The sequence below is a fragment of the Scylla paramamosain genome, chromosome 7, assembly GCF_035594125.1.
Source record: "Scylla paramamosain isolate STU-SP2022 chromosome 7, ASM3559412v1, whole genome shotgun sequence".
Lineage (NCBI taxonomy): Eukaryota > Metazoa > Arthropoda > Malacostraca > Decapoda > Portunidae > Scylla > Scylla paramamosain.
In genome coordinates, this window is record NC_087157.1 from 13,410,001 (window position 1) to 13,422,500 (window position 12,500).

Genomic DNA, 12,500 nt, shown 5'->3' on the forward strand with positions numbered 1-12,500 from the left:
AAAGACACGTCGCCCCCCCCCACATACACACACACACAAAGAAAAGACTAAGGAAGAAAAAAAAATTAGGAAAGAATTAATGACTAAGAGAGAGAGAGAGAGAGAGAGAGAGAGAGAGAGAGAGAGAGAGAGAGAGAGAGAGAGAGAGAGAGAGAGAGAGAGAGAGAGAGCGTTACCGGAACTTCCCCAACCTCACTTCCGGCCGCGCTGTCCACCGTGACTGACGCCGCGGTGCACGACCCACCTGGGAGAGGGGAGAAGGGAGAGAGAAGAGAGGAGAGAGGAGAGAGGGGAGAGGGGAGGAGGAAGGGAGAGAGGCAAGAGAGCCTAGAAGTAGGAGACAGGCAAGGGAGAGACTGGAGAAGAAGACGCACGAGAGGAGGAAAATTTAATGCATGAGAGAGAGACAGAGAGAGAGAGAGAGAGAGAGAGAGAGAGAGAGAGAGAGAGAGAGAGAGAGAGAGAGAGAGAGAGAGAGAGAGTACCTATTTCTCACTTAGTCTTGTGAATTGGCAAATTGTAACACCATTCATAAAGGAAGATAATAGAATTGCTTGATATAACTTCACCAAACATTCCAGTAAGTTCCTCTCTCTCTCTCTCTCTCTCTCTCTCTCTCTCTCTCTCTCTCTCTCTCTCTCTCTCTCTCTCTCTCTCTCTCTCTCTCTCTCTCTGCTGTGTTGTACAAAAACGAGATATAATTTTTGTACTTCTTGTGTTTTTGTCGGTAAACTACTACTACTACTACTACTACTACTACTACTACTACTACTACTACTACTACCACTACTACCACCACTATCTCCTTCCTCTCATCACCTCTCCTCTCCTAGTCACTGTATCCCTTATCACTATTGAGTGTTCCTTTGTTCTCTCCCCAACAATCTCTTCCTGCCTTCCCCTCTCCTCTGTTTCTCTGTGTCTCACCTGCACAATATAATCAATATCTGGCATGCCTCACGCACCTGGCCGCCACACCTGGTCTTGGGACGCTATCCTCTTTATTTTCTTTAGGATATATTATTTGTGTTGTTATTTTATTAGTATTATTTATCAATTGAATTTTAAGTGTTCTTCGTGGGAATTCAATAGGTTCTCTCTCTCTCTCTCTCTCTCTCTCTCTCTCTCTCTCTCTCTCTCTCTCTCTCTCTCTCTCTCTCTCTCTCTCTCTCATGTGTGAGGGAGGTCGACGTAGGGAAGAAAAAAGGAGAGGAAAAAAGACCGCTAATTTTCCGCTCCCTAAAAAATTCTCTCTCTCTCTCTCTCTCTCTCTCTCTCTCTCTCTCTCTCTCTCTCTCTCTCTCTCTCTCTCTCTCTCTCTCTCTCTCTGGCATAAGGATCTGTATACACACTTCCTTTTTTTCTTTGTGTTTTTTCTTCGTGGCCTTTATGTCTCTATACACTGGAGTACCGCCACGCCTTCAGCACGCTAAGGTCGCATGTCAGAAGATAATGCTGGTGCTTGTATATACGTAACGTTGACGCCCCTCCAGCAACAGCAGCTTCCCGCAACACACAAGGGTAATATGGAGATGGTAAAGTATTAAAGTTGGGTTGAGTAGGAATGCAGCTTCCATCCCTTGGTGAGGTAGAGTAATGAAAGAAAAATAAGAATGTATTTAATCGTTTCACTGCTGGACAAATATTCCTTTTAACATGTATAACTTTTTAGGCATTTTCTTTCTTTGTTATGCTATTTCTGTTGTGTAAAAAAGATTAAATTAACCTTCTATTCTATCTGTTTTACCTCCTGTTTCTTCATGCAAACAATTTCTTCAGTGCTATAAGGGTTGGCGAAGACACTCATAGCAGTAAACGTTTTAAAAGAGACAGTTTTCGTTTTACAGAATTTCAGTGATAAGGTAAAAATAAAAGAAGTGTGTAAAAGTTGAATAGAAGTTTTTTTTTTTTATCCCTGTAGCAAAATACAATGATAAAGAAAAAAAAAAAAAGTAAAAAAAAAATGCGTTCAAAAGAGGTGCAATTTTCATTCTACATTCTGCATACAAAATATGATTATTCGGTGAGAAAATGTTGAAAATATACAAGGTGAATATGGACATGCTTTTTATCCCATAAGGAACTACAGTGATAAATGATGAATAGTAAAAAAATATAAATAAATGTTAAAAGGTTCAGCGTTAAATCCTTACAACGGAAAAAAAAAAAAAACGAAAGAAAATGCATCACAAAATACAAGATAAACTAAACACGTACCAACTTTTCATTCTCACAAAGCAAAACTGTAACTAAACAACAACATCAACAATAACAACAAAATCACACAAAATATAATAATAATAAAAAATAAATAAATAAATAATAATAATAATAATAATAATAATAATAATAATAATAATAATAATAATAATAATAATAATATAACAACGAAAAAAAAAATAAATAAAAAAATATATACATAAATGTCATCTTACCAGGTACAAGGCTTTCCTTCCCACGAGTTCCCATCCTGATCTCCATCCTGAGCATCCCACGCCACCACCCAGCAGACCACTCCCCTCCTGCCCTTGGGGTCTTCCTGCCGGGTGTATCTGAGTGTCCGCCCCGTCACAGTACTCACGAGGGATGTACGCTGGTTAGAACACTGACTACACCACCTTTCTTCGCCTCATACTGCCTTTCCTTTACCCTCCCTGCTTCTCCCTTTCGTCTTACACTTCCTTCCCATTACATATTCCCTTTCCTTTATCCTCCCTTTGCTTGATGTCCTCTTCCAATCACTTTATTCCCGTAGTCTTATTTTTCTTTTATCTCAGGCACTCTATCCTTCCTTTGCCTCACCCTCCCTTGCAGTCAATTCATCCCACTCCCTTCGTTTTCCATTCCTTTCATCTTACATACTCCCTTCGCTTTAGCCTGACATCCTCCTTACTCCCTTCACTTTCTGTTCCCTTCACCTCAGGGTTCTAGTTTACTCCTGGCTCACGGTAATTCCTCAGTGGGAGATGTAGCGCTCTTTTTCCAGTAAAGTCGGTGCCATGAAACATTAGTAACACCAGTTTTATTTTGCCCGGAGTCAGAGGCGTCTGAGAGAGAGAGAGAGAGAGAGAGAGAGAGAGAGAGAGAGAGAGAGAGAGAGAGAGAGAGAGAGAGAGAGAGAGAAGCTACATATGTTAATAAAAAGAACAAATTTAACAGTAAAAAAAGATGCATAAACAAACTGACTTCCTTGTTTGCGGCTCCATATTCTCTCTCTCTCTCTCTCTCTCTCTCTCTCTCTCTCTCTCTCTCTCTCTCTCTCTCTCTCTCTCTCTCTCTCTGCATATTCCCTCCAAGCGCAGTGTTTCATGTACTTCTTTATCGAAAGCGTCTTGAACCAATGTGAGAGAGAGAGAGAGAGAGAGAGAGAGAGAGAGAGAGAGAGAGAGAGAGAGAGAGAGAGAGAGAGAGAGAGAGAGAGAGAGAGAGAGAGAGAGAGAGAGAGAGAGAGAGAGAGGGGGAGAGAGGGGGCGCATTCTGTGATAAAAGAAAGGGAGGAGTGACACTTGTATAGATAGACGGAAGAGGGAGACAAGATAAGCGGTAATGCAGGAGGTGAGATGGGATTAAAGACGAGAGAGAGAGAGAGAGAGAGAGAGAGAGAGAGAGAGAGAGAGAGAGAGAGAGAGAGAGAGAGAGAGAGAGAGAGAGAGAGAGGGGGGGAAGGAACGAAGGAGGGGGGAGATATGATGACGCACCTGGCGAGAGGAAACAAGGAACAAACATGAGAGAGAGAGAGAGAGAGAGAGAGAGAGAGAGAGAGAGAGAGAGAGAGAGAGAGAGAGAGAGAGAGAGAGAGAGAGAGAGAGAGAGAGAGAGAGAGAGAGTAGTGTCTCCCTCCATCAAGCTCTCCCATGGTAACCCAACTAGGGAGCTACGCCACGTCTTGTAACCTTGAGGGAGGAGGAGGAGAAGGAGGAGGAGGAGGAGCCAAGGTGAGGGAGTGCCGCTGTGAGAGGAGAGGAGAGGAGAGGGGGAGGTGAGGAGAGGGCCAGGTATGAAGAAGAAATTATGCAGGTAAAGAAGATACAACAGGAAAAGAAAGGTGTGTGTGTGGTGTTGTGTGTTGTCAGTGAGGAGGAGGAGGAGGAGGAGGAGGAGGAGGAGGAGGAGGAGGAGGAGGAGGAGGAGGAGGAGGAGGAGGGAAGCTTTTATACTCTTAACAATAATAGTAAATATAAGCCATGGATACAATATTTAAAGGAAAGCATATATATTACAGAAGACCAAATTAATAGCAAGATGAGCACAAACACACCTGAGATTCACAGATGACTCACTCTACACCTTAACTCACCTAGCTGAGGCACACCATACCCACACACCCCTCCATTAACCACAACCATCACCTCTACCCAACAGACCCATCTTCCTACGTCTCCCCGGCCTCTCTCCACTATCACCCCAACTCAACACACCCCTTTTCCCCTGTCTCCCCTTCCTCTCCCCACTCTCACCCCTACCAAGTCATCACCATCACCCAAACCAACATATCCTTCTCCTCTCCCCCTACCATCACCCCTACCTTCATCCTAACCCAACACACCCCTCTTCCCGTCCCCTCTCTCTCTCCCCGCAGTCCAGCCCCACCCACGCAGCACTCAGCTCATCCCCACCACTACTACTGCTATCCCCTCCCCTCCTTCCCCGGCACACCCACACCTCCACCTTTACTCCACCATGACCCTAAACATACGCAGTCCACCCAAAACCAGCATCATCCATTCTTCCACTTACTTCCACTCCTTGACTTTAGAAAAAGAAAAAAATCAGCATTCCATCGCAGTCACACACACACACACACACACACACACACACACACACACACACACACACACACACACACACACACACACACACACACACACACACACACACACACACACACACACACACACACACACACACACACACACACACACACTTCCGTATTTGTTACACAGCTGTTCCAACCACAGCTGTGTCTACCTACCCTCCTCCTCTTCCTCCTCCTCTGCCACCGTCCACCCACGAGAGAGAGAGAGAGAGAGAGAGAGAGAGAGAGAGAGAGAGAGAGAGAGAGAGAGAGAGAGAGAGAGAGAGAGAGAGAGAGAGAGAGAGAGAGAGAGAGAGAGAGAGAGAGAATTAGCAGAATGTTTACCTGGTGACCGGCCGAGAAATGTGAAAGAAGATAGTGATGCTGATGTCAATGATTGTGGTGGTGGTGGTGGTGGTGGTGGTGAAAAGTACCATAATTGATTTTTTTTTCAGTAGTATAAATTTTCATTGCTAAATATTGATATAGTATCCATATTTACGTATTTATTAATTTATTTACCTAGATGTGTATTGTTAATGTTCTCGTTAAACTGTCTGAGCCTCCAGATGAGTTATTGTTTTTTTTTTCATTGTTATTACTATTATTACCGTCAATATTATAATTTTACGAGGCAGTTACTTGTGCTACGCATCAGATATTTTTACTTTCTCTCCCATACTTCTGTCACATTCCAACAGATGGTCTCTCTCTCTCTCTCTCTCTCTCTCTCTCTCTCTCTCTCTCTCTCTCTCTCTCTCTCTCTCTCTCTCTCTCTCTCTCTCTCTCTGTATAGCCACGTTCACTGTATCGGAATCTAGCTGCCCTCTCCCCTTCCCCCTCCCCTCCCATAATCCCCCCTTCCTTCCCTTACCCTCCCAAGCTCATTCATCCCCTCCCCTCTTACCTTCCTGCCTCCTCCTCCTCCTCCTCCTCGCCCTCCTACTCCCACCCTAATTCATTCCCTATTCCCTTCCACCATTCCTGCCTTCCATCCCTGTCTCCCTTCCTCTCCTCCTCTCCCTCTCCCACCTCCCATCCGGTATGCTCTTATTAACCTCCCTTTTCCGTTCCCTTCCTCTTCTATTATCTTCTATTCTGTCCTTCTCCCCCCACTTTTCCTCGCTTCCTCCCCAGTTTCCCTTGTTCTGTTATACTGGTGTCCTTTTGTCCTTTCTTCTCTCCCATGCTTCACTCTGTCGCCTCTTCTCTCCTCTACGCAGTTTGTCACCATCACCACTATCACTATCACCATCTTGTCACCGCGCCCTTCACTCTCCCACGAAGCCAGTTGCTGTTTGTCACTCATTCTTCCTTTCCCTTGTGTATGTACAGTTAAATTCGGTTCTCTGGGGTTGCAGTGTTCCGAGTGTTTTTATTGCGTTAAGCTAAGTAGGAAGGTTGACCGGGAGGAAAATATACTGTGGGCTTTGTACTGCGCTTGTATTACACGTGCCACCCTTGTGAACGCCACTGTAGAGCATCTTCAACGACTGCCAGAGATATTGCTAGCCATGGATAGACAGGTAGAGAGAAAGAGACGTAGGTAAGTAGGTGGGTAGATAAATAGATAGATAGATGGGGAGATAGATGGACAGTTAGATACATAGATTGAAAGATAAATATTTCACTGACCAGGACAACGCACAGAATTTTTGTCTTTATTAACCCCACTTTCTAACTTGAATCTAAACAGACAGTGTACCTTACAATCGCTTAGGAACCAACAAAACCTGCTACTATTTGTCCTTCTTTCACCTTCCTTTGTGACTAAATGAGACAATACATATTTCAAGTCCACTCACACTAAATCACACTATACCGTTAACAGAATAACAGTCGCGAACAGAAAAACAGAAAGCCAGAGGTAAGAGCTGCATCCACCAACACCTCCACCACCACCACCACCACTTCCACCAATTTGTGTATCTCTCCATCTCTCTCCGTGCTCCGGTGTTGCTGCTTCCGGCGGTCGTCCCAGCGTTGCCACACCACCAGCTAGCCCGCCGCACCAACAAGGCACCACCACCACCACCACCACCACCACCACCACCACCACCACCACGCCGCCGGCCACAAGGAACAAGTTTACATTCAGGAAGATGGCTCCAAAAACGTTACTTAACCGAGTTTTTGTTCCTGCACCTCCTTCTCTTTCTCCTTCTCCTCCTCCTCCTCCTCCTCCTCCTGCTTTTGCTTCATCATCATCGTCTTCTCTTGCTCTGCTTGTTCCTCGTTCTCGTTCTCGTTCTCGTTCTTGTTCTTCACCTCCTTCTCGTCTTTTTTCTTTTTCTCTTCTTTTTCTCTCTTCTCCACAATTCTCATTATCCTCCTCAAATCACCTGTTTTTTTTTTCTTTTTCATCTTAGACTTATCATATAGTGTGCTTCATTCTTTTACTTATATTCTTATCTCTTCCTTCTCTCACTATTCATGCTTTATTCTTTGTCTTTCTTCTCATCTCCCTTCCTTCTTTCATATTCTTATCTCTTCCTTCTTTCACTATTCATGCTTTATTCTTTGTCTTTCTTCTCATCTCCCTTCCTTCTTTCACAGTTCTTAGCATTCTTCTTTAAATCCACTACTGCAAAAGAAATTTAAATGTCGTATTATTTTACCTTCTTTATTTACTTCTTGGACTGTTATCATCTTCCATCCTCTTTGTCTCATCTTTCATTGCACTATTTCTTTTTTCTTCTCTCTCTTTAATCTCGCACTCATCTTCCTCCTCCACTTCCTTTTCCTTCTCCTCTATTTGGTTCTTAGACTCATCATCTTCCATTTTCTTTGTCTGAACCTTCCTCGCACTCTTTTTCTTTTCTCTTCTCTTTTTAATCTCGCACTCATATTCCTCTTCCTCCTCCTCCTTCTCTTCCTTCTATATTTAGTTCTTAGTCTCATCATCCTCCATCCTCTTTGTCTTAACTTTCATCGCACTCGTCTTTATTTTTTTCTTCTTCTTCTCTCTTAAATCTCACACTTTTCCTCCTCCTCCTCCTCCTCCTCGTGACTTCCTTCACTTCCTGCGGACATTCCTTTCCTCCACAGTAAGCACGCGGTTCTTTACCCTCACCTTACCTTCTTCAGGCAGCTTCTCTCACGATGCCTCACCTCCTTTCCTTCCCTTCTCCCTGCTTTCATTTCTCCTCCAGTCTCTTAGACATTCGTTCATCCGTCTTCCTTTTTTTTTCTAGTTAATCTTTCTATGTTATTTGTTTTCGCGACTTTTCCTTCCTTTCCTTCTCCCTGCTTTCCTCTTCTCTTCAGTCAACGTATCTTAAGACATATGTTCATTTCTCTCTTTCTTCCTTTCTTTTTTTTTTTAATTAACTTTCCTGTGTCATTAAATTTTACTGTCAAGATACTTTTCCTTCCTTCCTTTCTTCCCTCCGCAGTTAACCTTCCGCTCCCATGACGCTTCTTCCCTCCCTCCCTCCCTTCCCTCTCCATTTAATCTTCCTTGGGTATTTGTTCCCACGATACCTTTCCTTCCTGTCTTCCTTCCTCAACCCATTTCGTTCCTTCCCTTCTTCCTCGCTCCCACCCTTCTCTCTCTCTCTCTCTCTCTCTCTCTCTCTCTCTCTCTCTCTCTCTCTCTCTCTCTCATTAACTCCATCGGGAAAGTAAGTCAGAGGGTCATGGATGCCCTACCTTCACCCTCCCTTTCTCTCTCCCGCCCCCATCACGTCCCCGCCCCATCTCCCCCACCCTTTACTCGTCACACACACGCACGAATGACCAGCTGACTGTCACGTGTTTCTTATAATTGTCACGTCGTTCTGGTCCCTTTTGAAAGTCAACGCGTCCCGTCTTCCTCTTCTTTCTCTCGTTCCTCTTCCTCTTACTCTCTCTCCCTACTCCTCTTCCTCCTCCTTCTACTCACTTTACTACACCTGCTGGGGAATGTAGTAGTGGTGTTGGGGTATTAGTGTAGTGGTGGTGTTGGTGGTGGCGGTGTTTTATATTCCTTTTTTTTTTTCATCACCACAAGTGCCATCACCAAGAGTCGCTGGCACTAGTAACCATCACATCCGTCACTCAACACCACTGTCATGTTACTTTCTGGCTCAATGATTAGACACCGCCATAACCGCTAACAACACCACTGCTACCACCACCACTACCAACAGTAAAGTCGCCATCACTGCTAACACAACAACAACAACAGCAAAACTAACAGAAACAAGCATCAACACCGTAATAGTAAATACCACCATCACCACTAACACCAGTAACACCACTTCTATTACCTCAAACAACAATAATGTCATCACCACTACCAGCTATAACAATAGTAACGACAGACGAACACTACCACCACCACCAACAACAAAAATATCACCACCATCATTACCACCACCACCACCACTAACATCAACATCACCATCACTAACATAACAACAAAATTAGCAATAATACCACCACCACCACCACCACCACCACCACCACAACAACAACAACAACAACAACAACACAGCCGCGGAAGGAGGGAAGGAAATATGCAGTTAGGGTGATGTTCATTGACTTCCTGGCAACAGTGCCCTTCGTGATGTCCATAACGAACACGCCGCGGCCCCTCTCACCTCTCCCTCCTCTCCTTTACCTTCTCCCTCACCTCTTCCTCTCCCTTACCTCTCAATATTTTCTAATTTAAATGCATTACTATTTCCAGCTCAAAGGTGCTTTAATTCTTTGTTTTCATGTATGGAAGGGTGGAAGGAAAAGTGGTGGAGGAAGTAAGGAGTGGAGGGAGAGAGGGTGGGGGGAATAGTGAAAGGAAGGGAAAATTTTTATAATCTGATGTGCGGCGCTATATGATCTCAATTAGCAGGGTTTTCAAGTGTGTTTTTTTTCACGATTCTAGCGTTAGTTTAATGAGTTTGCATCATCAATGGGAGAAACCGTCATAATGATGCGATATTTCATTTACGTGACGTTGTGGAAGAAAGAAGCGTTTGGGAATACGAGCGTCGGTCTCCTAGAGTCTTGTCTCACGGCTCACTTCACTTACACGCTCGCTCCAGTTAACGAAATGAATGACTTCCACGACTCGCCAGCAAAAAATGAAACATGTCAGATCAGGAAAAAAAAAAGTAGCTTATAACAGAAAGCACAAAGAAAAGCATCAGTAACAGTTTTCACTTCACAGCAGAACAAAGCAAAGGTGAGGGAGGTGGAGATGCAGAAAGCAGGTGTGGGGGTTTGTCACGCACCACCCGCCAGGTAATACACGCCAGCCGGGTATCAAAGGATGAACTTGAATAGCAAACATTTAAACATGAGGCTCAATTACTTTCCAAGCCTGATGCGACCATACTGCAGACGGCGTGAGGTGAAAGTGCAAATATAAAGCAAGTAAATAAATAACTATAAGAGGAACGCAATGCAATAGGGTGGCTAAAGAACTGGGAAAAATTTATAGTAAAGCTGAATATAAAGTCATGTGCTAGAAAAAAAAAAAAAAAAAAACAAGATGCACAATTAAAACAAGGAAATAAGCTGAGAGAAGAAAACGGCTAGAGAAGTTGAAAAATTACTAACAGATCTGAAAGTAAAGTTACAGGTTAGAAAAAATAAGATGGAAAGTAAGTTATAACAAGAAAATTAATGACAGAGGAAAATAAGGTAAAAAGAGAAACAAGAGATTGTAAAAAGTAAAAATAAACTAAATTTAGAAAATAGAGTAAAAGAAAGACCCGAAAGATCATTAAGAGTATAGATTAAATAAAATTAGAAAAAAGAAAAAAAGATGTTAGAGAGCTTGTTAAAATTAGAAAAATAAAAAAATATACAAGAAAAACATAATAGATATTTTATAAAAAGTAAAGATGAAATAAAAATAAAATCACACACGGAAATAAGAAATTGCAAGTCAAAATCGAAAAAAAAACGAGTAAAAAGAAAGCAAAGGAAAAAAGGAGTTTCATTAGCTTCAAAAAAATATAAGAGAACTAAAGAAAAGTCACACTTGAGAGAATTTATTATTATTATTATTATTATTATTATTATTATTATTATTATTATTATTATTAAACATATTTCTGGTCAAGGGTGAACGCGGTTTAGTGCAGCGTGAAATAAAACCAGTCATGTGATACGCTTTACGGGGAAAAAATACCTGTGATAATTATTAATAAGTGCAACGGAAACGAATAGCATATTAATTTTGATATTTCTTTACAGTTTCACTTATATTTGATTAAGACACAGGTGAGTGAGGCAAAAAGTTGAAGAGAGATAACGACAGGTGAGACGGAGAGAGAGAGAGAGAGAGAGAGAGAGAGAGAGAGAGAGAGAGAGAGAGAGAGAGAGAGAGAGAGAGAGAGAGAGAGAGAGAGAGAGAGAGAGAGAAAGAAGAAGAAGGAGAAGAAGAAGAAGAAGAAGAAGAAGAGGAAGTAGTTTAATAATAATAATAATAATAATAATAATAATAATAATAATAAGAAGAAGAAGAAGAAGAAGAAGAAGAAGAAGAAGAAGAAGAAGAAGAAGAAGAAGAAGAAGAAGAAGAAGAAGAAGAAGAAGAAGAAGAAGAAGAAGAAGAAGAAGAAGAAGAAGAAGAAGAAGAAGAAGAAGAAAAAAAAGCAAAAAAGAAGAAAAAGAAGAAAAGGGAGAAGAAGAGAAAGGAGAAGAAGAAGGTGAATGAGTGAAGTGAATGAAGAAATATGAATACACAAAATATAAACAGAACCTAAAACCCACTAAGGAAATACTTCAGTAACATAAATAAATAAATAAATAAATAAATAAATGGGCAGGACGGACAGACAAACAGACATACGGACAAACAAGACAGAAGATTTATGTAAGCGTAACTGCTTCTTCCTCCTCCTCTTCCTCCTTCTTCCCTCCCCTCCGCCCCGCAGACAGGTTCCGGCGAGGCCTACGTAATTAAATATGTGGCATTGCATTCTCTCTCTCTCTCTCTCTCTCTCTCTCTCTCTCTCTCTCTCTCTCTCTCTCTCTCTGGTTCGTGTAACATTACGACATTTTATTCTGGCTATATCTTATTGCATTTTATTGAGTATTATTGCAAATTACTCTCTTGTAACTTCATTTGATTTACTATATTCTTAATTTTCCATTATATATATATATATATATATATATATATATATATATATATATATATATATATATATATATATATATATATATATATATATATATATATATTACTATTGCCTCATTTATTTTTTTCTTTATCATACTCTTTTTATTTTATGATTTATTTTTATCGTTTTATTTTTATCACGTAGCTATGCCTCGCTTGTAATTTATAACCTACAGCAAGAATAACCACTGTGAAAAGACAAAAAACAGACTCTCTCTCTCTCTCATTAATAACGCCCAGCCTTGTTCCAGCCCAGTATGACATGGTTTAGGCCGCCCACCGATGGCTAGCATTCCCTCCCCGCGGCGGCCACCACTCGGCATTCCTCCACGCCTCCCTCCTCCCCTGGGCCGAGGAGGAGCGCAACGGAACACAAAGAAAGAACAAACGATAGCATCCCTCTTGGTTCTTATGGGGAGGTAGTGGAGGTGGTGGAGGATGAGGGTGGAGTAGAGGATGGGGAAGGAAGCGGAATTGGAAACAAAGGGAAAGAGAAAGAAGACGAGGAAGAGGATGATAATGATGATGATGATGATGATGATGATGATGAGGAGGAGGAGGAGGAGGAGGAGGAGGAGGAGGAGGAGGAGG

General features: G+C 42.2%; 1 protein-coding gene across 1 annotated transcript in view; it reads right to left on the reverse strand.

Annotated features, from left to right (window-relative positions):
- LOC135102093 (formin-J-like) overlaps positions 1-12,500 on the reverse strand; it is a 241,224-nt gene that overhangs the window by 201,438 nt on the left and 27,286 nt on the right. The gene's annotated exons all lie outside the window — the stretch shown is intronic.